This window comes from Nycticebus coucang, chromosome 10 (genome assembly GCF_027406575.1).
Source record: "Nycticebus coucang isolate mNycCou1 chromosome 10, mNycCou1.pri, whole genome shotgun sequence".
Classification (NCBI taxonomy): domain Eukaryota; kingdom Metazoa; phylum Chordata; class Mammalia; order Primates; family Lorisidae; genus Nycticebus; species Nycticebus coucang.
The window spans coordinates 17,021,088-17,036,054 of record NC_069789.1 but is presented as its reverse complement, the minus strand read 5'-3'; the positions used below and the strand labels follow the sequence as shown (position 1 = coordinate 17,036,054).

Here is a 14,967-nt window from a genome sequence, read left to right as displayed (position 1 = left end):
TGGTGGATAATGTTTATGGACTTGCGTATGTTAAACCAGCCTTGCATCCCTGGGATGAAACCTACTTGATCATGGTATGACTTCTTTGATGATAAGCTGTAATCTATTGGCTAGGATTTTGTTGAGAATTTTTGCATCTATATTCATGAGTGAGATTGGTCTAAAATTCTCCTTTTTGTTTGGGTCTTTTCCTGGTTTTGGTATCAGGGTGATGTTTGCTTCATAGAATGTGTTGGGGAAGATTCCTTCTTCCTCAATTTTTTGGAATAATTTCTGCAATACAGGTATAAGCTCTTCCTTGAAGGTTTGATAGAATTCTGGTGTGAAGCCATCTGGACCAGGGCATTTTTTGGTTGGAAGATTTTTTATTGTTTCTTTAATCTCAGTGCTTGAAATTGGTCTGTTCAGGAGTTCTATTTAACCTGGCTAAGTCTAGGGAGAGGGTGTGATTCCAAATATTGATCCATTTCCTTCACATTGTCAAATTTCTGGGCATAGAGTTTCTGGTAGTATTCAGAGATGATCTCTTGTATCTCTGTGGGATCAGTTGTTATTTCCCCTTTATCATTTCTGATTGAGGTTACTAGAGATTTTACTTTTCTATTTCTTGTTAGTCTGGCCAATGATTTATCTATTTCATTAATTTTTTCAAAAAACCAACTCCTTGTTTCATTAATTTTCTGAATGATTCTTTTGTTTTCAATTTCATTGATCTCTGATTTGATTTTGGATATTTCTTTTCTTCTACTGAGTTTAGGCTTAGATTGTTCTTCTTTTTCCAACTCCATAAGATGGCTTGTGAGTTTGTTAATGTGCTCTCTTTCAGTTTTTCGAATGTAGGCAACTAAAGCGATAAATTTTCCTCTCAAAACTGCTTTTGCAGTATCCCACAGGTTTTGGTAGCTTGTGTCTTCATTCTTGTTATGCTCAAGGAAGTTAATGATTTCCTGTTTTATTTCTTCCTGCACCCATCTGTTATTCAACAGAAGATTGTTTAATTTCCATGTCTTTGTGTGCGGTCGAACGTTTTTGTTTGAGTTGAGTTCCACCCTTAGTGCCTTATGGTCTGAGAAGGTACAAGGTAAAATTTCAATCCTTTGATTCTGTGGATATTTGTTTTGTGTCCCAGGATATGATCAATTTTGGAGAATGTTCCATGGGGTGATGAGAAGAATGTGTATTCTTTATCTTTGGGATGGAGTATTCTATATGCATCTATCAAGCACAGTTGTTCTAGGGTCTCATTTAAATCTCTGATATCTTTGTTTAATTTCTGTTTAGAGGATCTGTCCAGCTCTGTAAGAGGAGTGTTAAAGTCCCCTGTTATGATGGTATTATCAGATATCATATTGCTCAGACTGAGTAAGGTCTGTTTCAAGAATCTGGGAGCATTTAAATTGGGTGCATAAATATTTAGAATTGAAATGTCTTCTTGTATTTTTCCCTTGACCAATATAAAGTGACCATCTTTGTCTTTTTTGACTTTAGTTGCTTTAAATCCACATGTATCTGAAAATAAGATCACAACTCCTCTTTTCTTCTGAATTCCATTTGCCTGAATAATTGTCTTCCAAACCTTGACTCAGAGTTTTAATTTGTCTTTTGAAACCAGGTGTGTTTCTTGCAGACAGCAAATGGATGTCTTGTGTTTTTTAATCCAGTCAGGCAATCTATGTCTCTTCAGTGGGGAATTCAAGCCATTAACATTTATTGAGATAATTGATAAGTGTGGTAGTGTTCTATTCATCTTATTTTGTGAGAGTCCATTGCTTAGTTTTATCTTTTGCATTAAAATTATCTTTAGTTTCGCAAATACCCCTGTAATATGCACCACAGGTGTGATCCCACCGATTCCCCTCCCTCTACCCACCCACCCCCCTTTCTCACTTCCCCCTATTGTTAAGTTGTAGCTGGGTAAATGTAGAATGTAAATGTTTTGGCACAGTAACTGAGATAACGCCGGAAAGGCTATGTTAACCACTGTGATAAAAATGTGTCAAATGGTTTATGAAGTGAGTGTATGATGCCCCATAATCATATCATTGTATACAGTTATGATTTAATAAAAAAAAAAAGATGTAAAGGATATTTACAAAGAGACCCTTTTGACATATTTTTTATCAAAATTTTTAATATTTTTTATAATTTTTTAATTTTTTAGCTCACAATTATTTATTTTTAATCATTAGATTGACAAATAAAAATTATATATAAAAAAATAAATAAATAAAAAATAAAATAAAATTATCTTTAATTTTACCTTGTATCTTCTCAGACCATAAGGCACTAAGGATGGACCTCAACTCTAATTCTGTGGAGGTTAAGTTCTGTCCTTTAATTTCTGAGTTCTTACTTTGCTGCTGATCCATTTTGATGGTCAGTGTGTAGAACAGGTTGAAATATTTCCTGTAGAGCTGGTCTTGTTGTGGCAAATTTCCTCAATGTTCGTATATACATAAATGATTTGATTTCTCCATGAATTTTAAAGCTTAGCTTAGCAGGGTACAAAATTCTGGGCTTGAAATTGTTCTGTTTAAGTAAATTAAAGGTAGATGACCATTGTCTTCTTGCTTGGAAAGTTAAATTAGAGAAGTTTGCAGTCACTCTGATGGATTTGCCCCTGTAGGTCAACTGGCACTTACTTCTGGCAGCTTGCAGAATCTTTTCTTTTGTCTTGACTTTGGACAGGTTCATCACAATGTGTCTTGGAGAAACTTGGTTAGAGTTGAGGCGACCTGGGGTCCGATATCCCTCTGAAAGCAGTGTGTCAGAATCTTTGGTGATATTTGGGAAATTTTCATTTATAATATTCTCTAGTATGGCTTCCATTCCTCTGGGGCATTCTTCTTCCCCTTCTGGGATTCCTATAACTCATATGTTGGAATGCTTCATAAGGTCACATAATTCTGACAGTGAATTGTTCTGGACTAGTTCTTCATGTTGCCTGGAGCTTTCTGCTGATTATTCCTCATGAGTGATACTTTTCTCTGTTTCCTTGCCCTAATTTTCCTTTCACTTCCTCTTGCTCTTTAAGTTCCCGTGCCTGTGGACTAAGGTTTTGATGAGTCCTTTTGGTGTAGGACCAGAAGGATAATAAGGTTGAAAAGTAAGAAGGGATGAACGAAAGAAGGAAAGAACAAAAAGAAAATAGAGAAAGGAGAGGGGGTGGTTAAAAGGAATATTGACAAAAAGAGGAGAGGCACAGAAAGAGGGAGACAGAGAAATATAGGTGTACAGTAGGGTACTTTGGGGGTGCCCGATTGGGTGGTTCCCTTGAGGTCAGCAAATCTTTGCTTACCTGATCAGACACAGTACCCTACCTCCACCAAGTAGAGAGGAAAGACAAAAATGCTATATATCAAAACAAAACAAGCAAACAGAAAACTTTATGGGATAAAATTGGGTGAAAAACCAAATAATAGAGGTAGAAACACTAGCAAAAATGAAGTTCTAGTTATTGAAAAAGGCAGCAATGGGAAATTGTATTTATACTAGAAAACTGGAGAAAGAAATGAAGAAATCCGTACACAAAAGGTTGAAATTAAAAAACAAAACAACAACAGCAACATCAAAATAAACAAAAAACAAACAAAATAAAAAACAACCAAAAACAAAGTAGTATATATATCTTGTTGAATATTGTCTGGGCAACAGGTGGTCTTCTGGGGCATGAGATGTTTATTACAATGCTGATACGACTTGAGGCCTCCGCTGATTTCTCAAACCCCACAGGGTAGACACCCTAAGTCTCTCTTCAGCCCTCTTAGAAGGCATTTTTAAGCTTCTAAACTTGCTAAGCAGAAGCTTTCCCAGGAAAGTGTTTGTCACTGGAATCACTACTGAAGTGGCAATCCACTTACTCAGTGTGCCAAGACCAGTCTCACTCTGCCCCTGAGGGTTAGGGCTGTAAGGCGGCTCAGACCCCACCTTTAGGCTGCTCAGTTACTAGGTTACTAGGTCCCGCCCGATTCTTGCTCTGCAACCCCTAGGGTGGACCTTGTTGGGGCAGTTCTCTCACAATGGCTCCCTGTAGCCCTCAGCCAAATACTATTCGCTCTGTCTGTCCGGCTCAGTGGCTCAGTCTGGGGTCCCAGACAACACCCAAAGTTCTCCGCACTCCGGCTCAAGCTCTTCCCAAGGCAGTTCAACTGAGTGCCAAGTCCAAAAACACCAAAACAATTCACAGGTAAGGCCTTTCTGGTTTGCAGTCTCGCTGCTACTGCACTTACAGCTGTCGGCGGGATTAGACTGATCGAACACACACGATTACTTGCCAGTTTTCCGTTTTTGTCTTCCTCTTGGGGTCCAGAAGTCTCTCACTGACTCCCTGCATCCTCAAAGGGATGATTATAGGCAGATCCCACCAGCCAGAGATGCCTGGAGTCTTATCTCCCCAGACTCACGGTGCCCAGATGCAAGGAAGCTGTTACTCGGCCGCCATCTTGCTCTCCAGAATCGATAGTCGATTTTTTTATAGTGACACATTTTAATTCCTTTTTCATTTCCTTTTGTGTATACTTTATAGATATTTCCTTTTCAGGGGGTTACATATAATATCCTAAGCTTATAATAATCTATTTTGAATTTATGCCAAGTTAAGAATACATAATTTCTACTTCTATACAGTTCCATCCCCACTTTGTTATTGATGTCACAAAGCATATCTTTATACAGTATATACCCATGAACACAGGTTTATAATTATTTTTTATGCATTTGTCCTTTAAATCCTATAAAACCTACTCTTTTGGCCCTGGCTTTTTCTTGAGTGTCTACTTTGTTGCTATAGACCTTTGACTGTTTTTCAGAGACTTTGTTGTTATTTTACCAATTCCCTAATTTTGTTTTGTTGTGTGTTTTAATGTTCATGTTGAAGAACAAGATTGTGGAGCTTCCTACTTTGCCAATTTTGCTGACATCACTCTACTCAGTCATTTCAGAACCCGAGTGACATGAAGTAGGGGAGGCATGAGGTCCCCTTCTTTACCCCTCAGCTCTCATCCCTGAGAATGCTACTAGCTGCAGGCATTGATTCCAATTAGCACTGTGTGAGTAGACAGTAGGTTGCTACTTATTTAGCTGTCACAGTGAATTTATTTTTAAAACCCCTAGTCTTCTAAAGTGTTGTAATTTTTGTATTGTTTTATTTTCACTGATCATTTTGTATTTTCAGTTTATTTTACCCTTTTATTATTTGGAGCAATATTTTATCTTTCCTAATGTTTTGATTTTCACTTATTTAACTTATTTTTATTTCTTTGTAATATTTTAATACTTTTTTATTTTATCATTATGCTTTTTTTTTTTTTAGACAGAGTCTCAAGCTGTCACCCTGGATAGAGTGCCGAGACATCATAGCTCACAGCAACCTCCAACTCTTGGGCTTAAGCAATTCTCTTGCCTCAGCCTTCCAAGCAGCTGGGACTATAGGTGCCCACCACAATGCCCAGCTATTTTTGGTTGTAGTTGTCATTGTTGTTTGGTGGGCCCTGGGCTGGATTCAAACCAGCCAGCTCCAGTGTACATGGCTGGAGCCCTAGCCACTTGAGCTACAGGCACTGAGCCTATGCTGTTTTTCTAATTTCTATTTTCTTTCCCCTTTTTCTACTATGTTTTCTTTGCCATATTTTATCCTGATATTATATTACACTGAATTCTATATATCATTTTCTTAAGCTGTATTCCCATAGTTATTACTGCGTATTTTATATAGTTTTTAAATTTGACACTTCTCCTCACTTTTTAATCTTTAAGCCTGTACTTCATCCTTACCATTTTTTATATTTTACTTTTATGTTTTAAGTCTATTTTATATTTTCAGTCTAGAGTCTTGGATAAGGTTGCAAACCCTAAGGCAAGGTAGTATTCAAATCCCACTACTGACAGGCAATGTGACCGTGGACCAGCTATTTAACTTCCCACTGAGAAGTCTCCTCTACTTCCCATCTATAGAATGAATATCAGCATGGTTTCTACCTCACAGAATTAAAGTAGTTAGTACATGTAAGGCCCTTGGAAGAATCTCTGTTTCATATGCACTGAAGCAGATAGCTATTCAACAACTATTTCCCTATGTCCTGCACACAGATTTGGACTACATTTCCCAGCTTCCCCTGAAATTGTGTGTGGCCACAAGACTGAGTCCAGGTTAGTAAAGTTGTGAACAGGGGATTGGTTTGTGGAAATGGCACCTGAGAGACCTGCACAGTGGTGGCAGAAAGGGGGTTTGGAGATACTTGGCGAAGAGGATTTTTCAGTAGGATTCAGGAATAAGAATGTGAAACAGAGGATATGGAGGCCTTACTATTCACAGGCCTTCGTGGGGAGCATCTGCAAGGGACAAGGCTTTGCTTTTCGAAGAAAAAATTTTCAGCAAAATTATAAGAAATTGTTATGGAGACAAAAGAAGACTAAAATATCACAATTCAAAGATCGATACCCAGATCATCTGAAACATCTTTAAGCTGAAGAGAAAAGACTCAAGAAGCAACAAAGAAAAGTCAACCAGCCTTTGTCAGAAAAACAAGTTGACCAGCTTTTGCCTGAAGATCAGTGTAGCATTGACCAGGCTTTGTCTCAAGATCACTGTAGTTTTGACCAGCCTCAGCCAGAAAAACAATCTATTAAAACAGTAAAGTCCTTTAATCTAAAGAAAAAGAAAACATCAAATCAAGAAGCACAGGAAGAATATGAACAGGTACAAGTTGGGTGTGCTGCTAAGAAACAAGAATTTGAGAGGAGAAAACAGGAGAGAGAAGAAGATCAAAGGTGCTACAAAAAGAAGAAAATGGAAGTGTTTAAAATATTAAGCAAAAAGACCAAAAAGGGTCAGCCAAACATGAATTTACAGATGGAATATCTTCTTCAAAAAATACAAGAAAAAAATTAAATCAGACATTTTGTACTTATAGTTTAAAATGTCTGTTGTCTCTTGAGTTCTTTCATATTTATAATAGATACCTTCTGACAGTGAATTAAATTTGCCAACAAACTGGATTTCTAAACTGTATATAAAATGTCCAAATATTTTTATCTTGTAAAAGAAATTTTTTTTAATATGTTCTACATAATATGATATGTTTCTTATTTATTTGCCTCTGAAGGAAGGCTGGCCTGAAGAACTTAAGGAACCTTCTATTTGAGAAACATGGTCAATCATGTAATGCTTTGGTATCATATGAAATTTGTATAAAATAAAATGTTTTGAAAATTAAAACAAAAAAGTTGTGAACAGAAGTAATGTCTACACTTCTAGGCCTCACCTGCAAAAACCTTTCTGGCAGTTGTTTTATTATCTTTAGTCTTCTATCTACTAATTAACTATTAATGCTCTGGGAGACTTCAGAAGTCACATGGAGAAAAAGGAGGCTCTCAGAGGTCAAAGATGGTGGAATAAATGCAGATGCCCCTGGCCACTCCTGCAGAGAGGATCTAAAGTAGCGAGTATGCCACAAATCAGTAGTCTTCATGTACACCAGTAACAGTCAAGCTGAGAATCGAATCAGAGAGACACAATACCTTTCACAGTAGCTTCAAAGAAAACAAAATACCTGGGAACATATCAGAGGATGTGAAGGATCTCTACATAGAGAACTAGGAAACCCTGAGAAAATAAATTGCAGAAGACATTAACAAATAGAAGAACATACCATGCTCAAGGCTGGGAAGAATCAACATTGTTTAATATCTATACTACTTAAAGTGATCTACAGGTGTAATGCAATCTCCATTTAAAACACCAGTGTCATACTATGAATAACTTCAAAAATTAGTTCTTCATTTCATATAGAACCAGAAGGAAAACATGAATAGCCAATGCAATTCTATAAAATAAAAACAAATCTGGAGGCATCATTTACCAGACTTCAGGTTATATTACAAGTCTATAGTGATCAAAACACATTGGTATTGGCACAAAAATAGAGACAGAGATCTATGGAATAGAATAGAAAGCCTATAGATGAGGCCAGCCTCATACTGCCATCTCATCTTCAATAAACCAAACAAAAGCATGCACAGTGGGGAAGAAGCCCTCTTTAATAAATGGTGCTGGGAGAACTGGTTAGCCATTTGTAAAAGACTGAAAACAGACCCACCCTCTCACTATTTAAAAAAAAGACTCATGCTGGATAAAAGATTTAAATCTAAGACATAAAATGATAAAAACTCTAGAAGACAGTGTGGGGAAAACTCTTGACATCAGCCTGGGGAAGATTTTATGAAGAAGACCCCCTTGGCAATTATAGCAATAACAAAAATAAATAAATGGGACCTGATCAAGCTAAAAAGCTTCTGCACAGCTAAGGATACAACAACTAAAGCAAAGAGACAACCTTCAGAATGGAAGAAGATATTCACATGCTACAAATCTAACAAAGGGATGATAACCAGAATTTATAGAGAACTCAAACTATAGAAAATAAGAAACAACCCTATTTATCCCTGGGCAAGAAACATGAAGTGAACCTTCACCCAAGAAGACAGATGAATGGCCAAAACAATAGATGAAAAAATGTGCATCATCCCTGATCATCAGAGAAATACAAATCAAAACCACCTTGAGACTGGGTGCTGTGGGAATAGCTCACATCACAAACTCCCAAAGCTGCAGATGCTGACATGGGTGTGGAGAGAAGGGAACATTTATATACCATGTGAAGGATTGCAAACTAGCACAGCCTTTTTGGAAAATTATGGAGAATCCTCAAAGAGCTAAAAATAGAACTTCTATTTAATACTAAGCATCTACCCAGAAGAACAAAAATCATTTTACCATAAAGACATTTACACTAGAATGTTTATTGCAGCTTAATTCACAATCACCAAGATTTGGGAACAACACAAGTGCCCATCAACTCATGAATAGATAAACTATGGTATATGTACAATATGGAATACTATTCAACAATAAAGAAAGATGGAGACTTTACATGTTTTTTACCTGGATGGATTTGGAGAACATCTTCCTAAGTAATGTAACACAAGAATGGAAAAGCAAGCATCCAATGTACTCAATACTAATATGAAACTAGTAGATAACCAACTGCATGCCCACATAAGAGAAAAACACAATTAAACTCAAGAAGGGGAGAAGGAAGAAGGGAGGGGAAGCAGGTGTGGTTAGACTCAACTAAGGGGCACAATGAAGGGCTATATGGCTCACCCCCCAGGTGAAGGGCTCAACTACAACTTGGACTTTTCCTAACAAATGCAAACCATGTAACCTAATTGTCTGTAACCTTATATTAATCTGAAATAAAAATAAAAACAAAATGGCAAATAAATATTCACCTTCAGATAGATGGTCTGGGAGAAAACACTGGGCTGCTACAAAGAGGCAACAGGAGGTGCTGAAGGCAAAGGAGAAGAAAGAGGGCTACCCCCTCATCCAAACTGGCAGTAGCAGGAGAGATGCCTGCACATAGCAGGATGGGTAGTTGAGAGACCCCAGGGCTCCACCTTCCTGCCATGGGCTTTGTGATCCTAGCTACAGGGGAAAGCTGAAAACTAACACAAGAAAACAAAAAATAAGTAGATAAAATAAGTCAGAACATGAATGAAAATTCACTAAAGACATACATAGTTAAAAAAAAAAAAATGCATCTCCTAGGAATTAAAGAGTCATTTAGGGAAATTTAAAATGCAGTGGAAAGTTTTAACAGCAGACTAAATGTAGCAGAAGAAAGAATTTTAGGACTTGAAAGTGAGACTTTTTAATTTATCCAGCTAGTCAAAAGAAAGAAAAAAATGAAGAAAGTCATATGGGATAACATAAAACGCCCAAACATAAGAATCATTAGTATACCTGAGAGAAAAGAAGGAAAAGCAAATAAAGTGAAAACCCATTTGAGGGAATAATGAAGCAAAACTTCCCTGGTCTTGCTAGAAATTTAGGCATCCAGATACAAGAAGGGCAATAAACTCCTGAAAGTTTTATTGCAAACAGAACATCACCAAGGCATATACTTATCAGCCTCGTCAAAGTGAAGGAGGAAATCCTGCATGCTATGAGATAACAGCATCAAATAACTTACAAAAGAAAACCCATCAGATTAACAACAGATTTCTCAGCAGAAACTGACAAGCCAGAAGGGCCGGGAGCCCCATCTTTGGTATTCTAAAATACAATATTGTCATCCAAGAATTTTGTAACCTCCAAAACTAAGTTTCATAAATGAAGGAGAAACAAAATCTTTCCCAGAAAAGGAATCACTAAGAAAAATTGTCACCACTAGAGCTGCCCTAAAAGAAATGCTTGAGGGTCGGAGGCAAGATGGCTGACTGGAGCCAGCTTTCCACAGAGGCTCCCGTCCAGAAGGAGAGTTAAGGGACAGACATTTAGCAAGTAAGCCAATGGTTTGGAGTTGAGCCAAGAGAGAAGGGTGAAGAATGCACATCAACCCTGCTGAGGCGAGCTGCGATCTGAAGGATACAAATAAAAGGAAAAAAATCCATTACCAAGCAGACGGGAGTCCCCTCCTCCATGAGAAGGGCTCACAGTACTCCATATAAACAAGCAAGCATAGTCTAGATGCCCTAGCATTTTATCCCATGGGAGAGACCCTCTGAAAACTTGGTACTCTCCTGCCAGGCATAAAACTGTATATATTCTCTACCTGCAATTCTGAATTCCCAGCACTCCCCTCCACTCTCACGCTGAGGTCTGGAAGCCTGTTCCCCATGGAGGTGAGATTGTTGGGTTTTGTCTCAAGAGGTGTGGAAAGGGCATGGACTGGTGCTGGTCAGGGCCGATTCTATGGCACAGGAGTAGGGAGAAGATGGTCAGCTGAGAGGGAACCATACAGAATGGCAGTGCCCTGAGGCACACAGCAACAGCCGGGTGAAAACAATAGGCCTCACACCCCTGAGGCTATTCTGGAGTCACACTCCCTGTCTCTCTGGGCAACCAGAGGAGGCTGGGCATCTTCTCTGGTGGCAGCCACTGGTGGAACAGATCTGGAACAGAAACACAGGCCCCGTGAGTAAAGCATATGCCTGAGGTGCTACCGGCCTGGACAGAGCACAGGGAGAGCTGGCAGATTCCCAGGGCTGGGCTTACCCAGAGGACTGCTTTACTGAACCTAAGAGGCACCCGGCCCTCAGGAGATCATAGCTTGAAACAAAGGTGGCCAGGCAGAGGCTGGAACTGACAGCTGAGTCTGAGCATAACTGGCCCACCACAACTCAAACAGCAGCTGAGACAGGGCAGTGGCACAGACCAGAGCGGAGTCGCAGTTTCTGTGAACTCCAACAATGTCTGATCCACAGGGGAAGATAGCCAGGACAGAAACAAATTCTGTGAAGTTGTTCTATTCTGTCAGCAACATCAATCAGGGGCGGGGCTAGAACTGAGTGAACCACCCCAGCCTCCATTAAGCACCTGAGGTTGTCAGGCCTCACCTCCCACAGCAAGATAGTGGCAGAGAATAGCAGCCTGGCTGAGGAGCCTGAGATCTCCCTGGGACTCAGGCAGGCGCAAACCCCTGGAGCATCTGCTCAATGGAAGGAACTGGGTCACAGCCCTATGAAGTTATCAGTGACTGGGTGTGACAGAGCTGAAAGGTTGAGAAGGAGGCATCAACCTTCCCAGACTAATTGATTTGCTGGGTGGGTCCTTCTGACCTCACGGAGCACCAGAGCAAGTCAGACTTGGCTACCAACAGATACCCGCTATCTAGTTGCTGGAGACCTTTTGAACTCTCCCACCTGAGACAGGTGCTAATTGAGACAATTGATTTAAACCTCTTGATCTGGGCGAATCACTGAAGAACTATCCAAGTGGTACCCTGGGTGTGTGGTTGTGGGAAGGTTTGATTTTCCATTTCCAATTGTTGCCTGTGGGGGGCAGGGTGACTTAATTGCTGGTATTTCTCCACAGCTGAGACTTCAACCCAGAGTAACTGATTCACTAGGGTAGGACAGAGACCAGCTGAAAATATGACAGAGCCACTTAGCCCCCACCACACCAAGCAGGTCCCCAATTTCTCAGGCCATAGCACTGTACAGGCCCTTGGCAAATCTCTAGGGTAAAAGGTATAGACACCAGTCCCATCTTTTGGGCAAAGGGCTGGTTAATCACTACTCCTAGAACCCCCAACCCAACTTCTCTTTATCTGTTCAACTAGTCAAACGGTGTAAAATAATCATGGGGTGGAAATCAGCAGAAAGACTCTGGTAAAATGAATAACCAGAATAGATCAACCCCCCCCCCCAAAGGAAAGTGATAGCGGACACAACTGAAGATCCTATTCATAAACAGATGGCTGAGAAGTCAGAAATCGAATTCAGAATTTGGATTGCAAACAAGATTAATAGAATAGAGGAAAAGGTAGAATTAGAAATTCCAGGAGCATTTCAAAAGTTGTCTCAAGAACTTAACAAATTCAAAAACAACATCACCAAAGATTTCAACCCATTGAGGCAAGAATTTACAGCCCTCAAAGATCTGAAAAATACAGTAGAATCCCTCAGTAACAGAGTGGAGCAAGTAGAAGAAAGGATTTCTGACATTGAAGACAAAGCTTTTGAATGCTTCCAAACTCTCAAAGAGGAAGAGAAATGAAGAGCAAAAGTGGATCATTTTCTCACAGAGCTCTGGGATAATTCAAAGAAGACTAATATTCACCTCATAGGAATCCCTGAAGGTGACAAAGTGCCTTTGCAAGGCACAGAGGCTCTTCTTAATGAAATTATGAAAGACAACTTTCCAGACCTGCCAAGAGATTCTGAAGTTCAGATAGCAAATAGTTTCAGAACCCAAGCACGACTCAACCCAAATAAGACATCCCCCAGGCACATCATAATTAACTTCACTAAAATTAATATGAAGGAGAAAATCCTGAAAACAACCAGATGTAAGAAAACCATAACCTACAAGGCAAGAATATTAGAATGACTGCAGATCTCTCTGCTGAAACCTTTCAAGCCACAAGAGAGTTATCATTGACTTTTAATCTCCTAAAACAAAATAACTTTCAACCCAGCATCCTGTATCCAGCTAAACCGAGTTTCATTTATGATGGAGAAACTAAATACTTTAATGACATTCACATGTTGAAGAAATTTCCCATAATGAAACCAACTCTCCAGGATATTCTCAGACCTATCCTCCATAACAACTGGTACAATCCTCCACCACAAAAGTAAACTCACTCAGAAACTTTTGCTCAAACTCCAACATCTACAGTGGAGAAAAGATTAAAAATGTCCACTGAACTTTTGAAAAACTCAATACCCAAAATTCTACCAGGTTTCTCAATATTACAATTAATGGGAATGGCTTAAATTGTCCTCTAAAGAGGCACAAGTTGGCTGACTGAATACAAAAACTCAGGCCAGGGTGAATATTTTATGAGGAGGACTCCCCAGGTAATTGAAGCAGTATCAAAAATACACTACTGGGACCTGAACAAACGAAAAAGCTTCTGCACAGCCAAGAACATAGTGAGTAAAGCAAGTAGACAGCCTTCGGAATGGGAGGAAATATTTGCAGGTTATACCTCCGATAAAGGTCTAATAACCAGAATCCACAGAGAACTCAAACGTATTAACAAGAAAAGAACACGTGATCCCATCTCAGGGTGGGCAAGGCCCTTGAAGAGAAACTTCTCTAAAGAAGACCGACGCAAGATCAATCTTGCGATCTTGCGATCTTTTCGACACATGAAAAAAAGCTCATCATCCTTAATCATCAGAGAAATGCAAATCAAACTACTCTGAGATATCACCTAACCCCAGTAAGAGTACCCCACATAACAAAATCCCAAAACCAGAGATGTTGGCGTGGATGTGGAGGAAAGGGCACACTTCTACACTGCTGGTGGGAATGCACACTAATACGTTCCTTCTGGAGGGATGTTTGGAGAACACTTAGAGACCTAAAAATAGACCTGCCATTTGATCCTGAAATTCCTTTACTAGGTTTATACCCAGAAGACCAAAAGTCACAATATAACACAGACATCTGTACCAGAATGTTTATTGCAGCCCAATTCGTAATTGCTAAGTCATGGAAGAAGCCCAAGTGCTCATCGACCCACAAACGGATTAATAAATTGTGGTATATGTTCACCATGGAATATTATGCAGCCTTAAAGAAAGATGGAGACTTTACCTCTTTCATGTTTACATGGATAGAGCTGGAACATATTCTTCTTAGCAAAGTATCTCAAGAATGGAAGAAAAAGTATCCAATGTACTCAGCCCTACTATGAAACTAATTTATAGCTTTCAAACGAAAGCTATAACCCAATTATAACCTAAGAATATGGAGAAACGAGAAAGGGAGGGGTGGGTAAGGGGGAGGATGGCTGGAGGGAAAGTAATTGGTGGGACCACACCTACGGTGCCTATTACAAGGGTACATTTGAAACTTAGTAAATGTAGAATATAAATGTCTTAACACAATAAGTAAATGCCAGGAAGGCTATGTTAACCAGTTAGATGAAAATATTTCAAATTGTTATAAAACCAGTGCATGGTGCCCCATGATGACATTAATGTACACAGCTATGATTTAATAAAAAAACAAAAAGAAAGAAAGAAATGCTTGGATGTACTCTAAATACCAAAAATAATGATCGCTATTCACCAGTATAAAAATACTCAACAAAGTAAAAACTCACAGCTCCTATAATAAACAGTAACACAAGAGAAAATGGAGGGCAAATAGGTAACAATCAACATTATGACTAGAGCAGTGCCTCACCTATCAATATTCACTTTGAATGTAACAGTCTAAAGAGCCCACATAAAAGATATAGATTGGCAGAAAGAATTAAAAAACACAACCCAAATGTCTGCTGTCTCCAAGAAACCCATTTAACTCATAAAGAGTCACATAGACTCAAGGTAAAGGGGAAAAAATATTTCATACAAATTGAAACCAGGAAGCAAGCAGGAGTAGCTCTTCATATATCAGACAAAACAGATTCAAATCAACAAAAATGAAAAGGATGAAGATTCTCA

General features: G+C 39.0%; 1 protein-coding gene and 1 pseudogene across 1 annotated transcript in view; one reads left to right on the top strand and one right to left on the bottom strand.

Annotated features, from left to right (window-relative positions):
- The window catches only part of LOC128597423 (disrupted in schizophrenia 1 protein-like), a 284,982-nt gene that overhangs the window by 237,119 nt on the left and 32,896 nt on the right, over nt 1-14,967 (bottom strand). The window lies entirely within an intron of this gene.
- On the top strand, nt 6,185-6,917 carry LOC128597424 (thyroid transcription factor 1-associated protein 26-like; annotated as a pseudogene).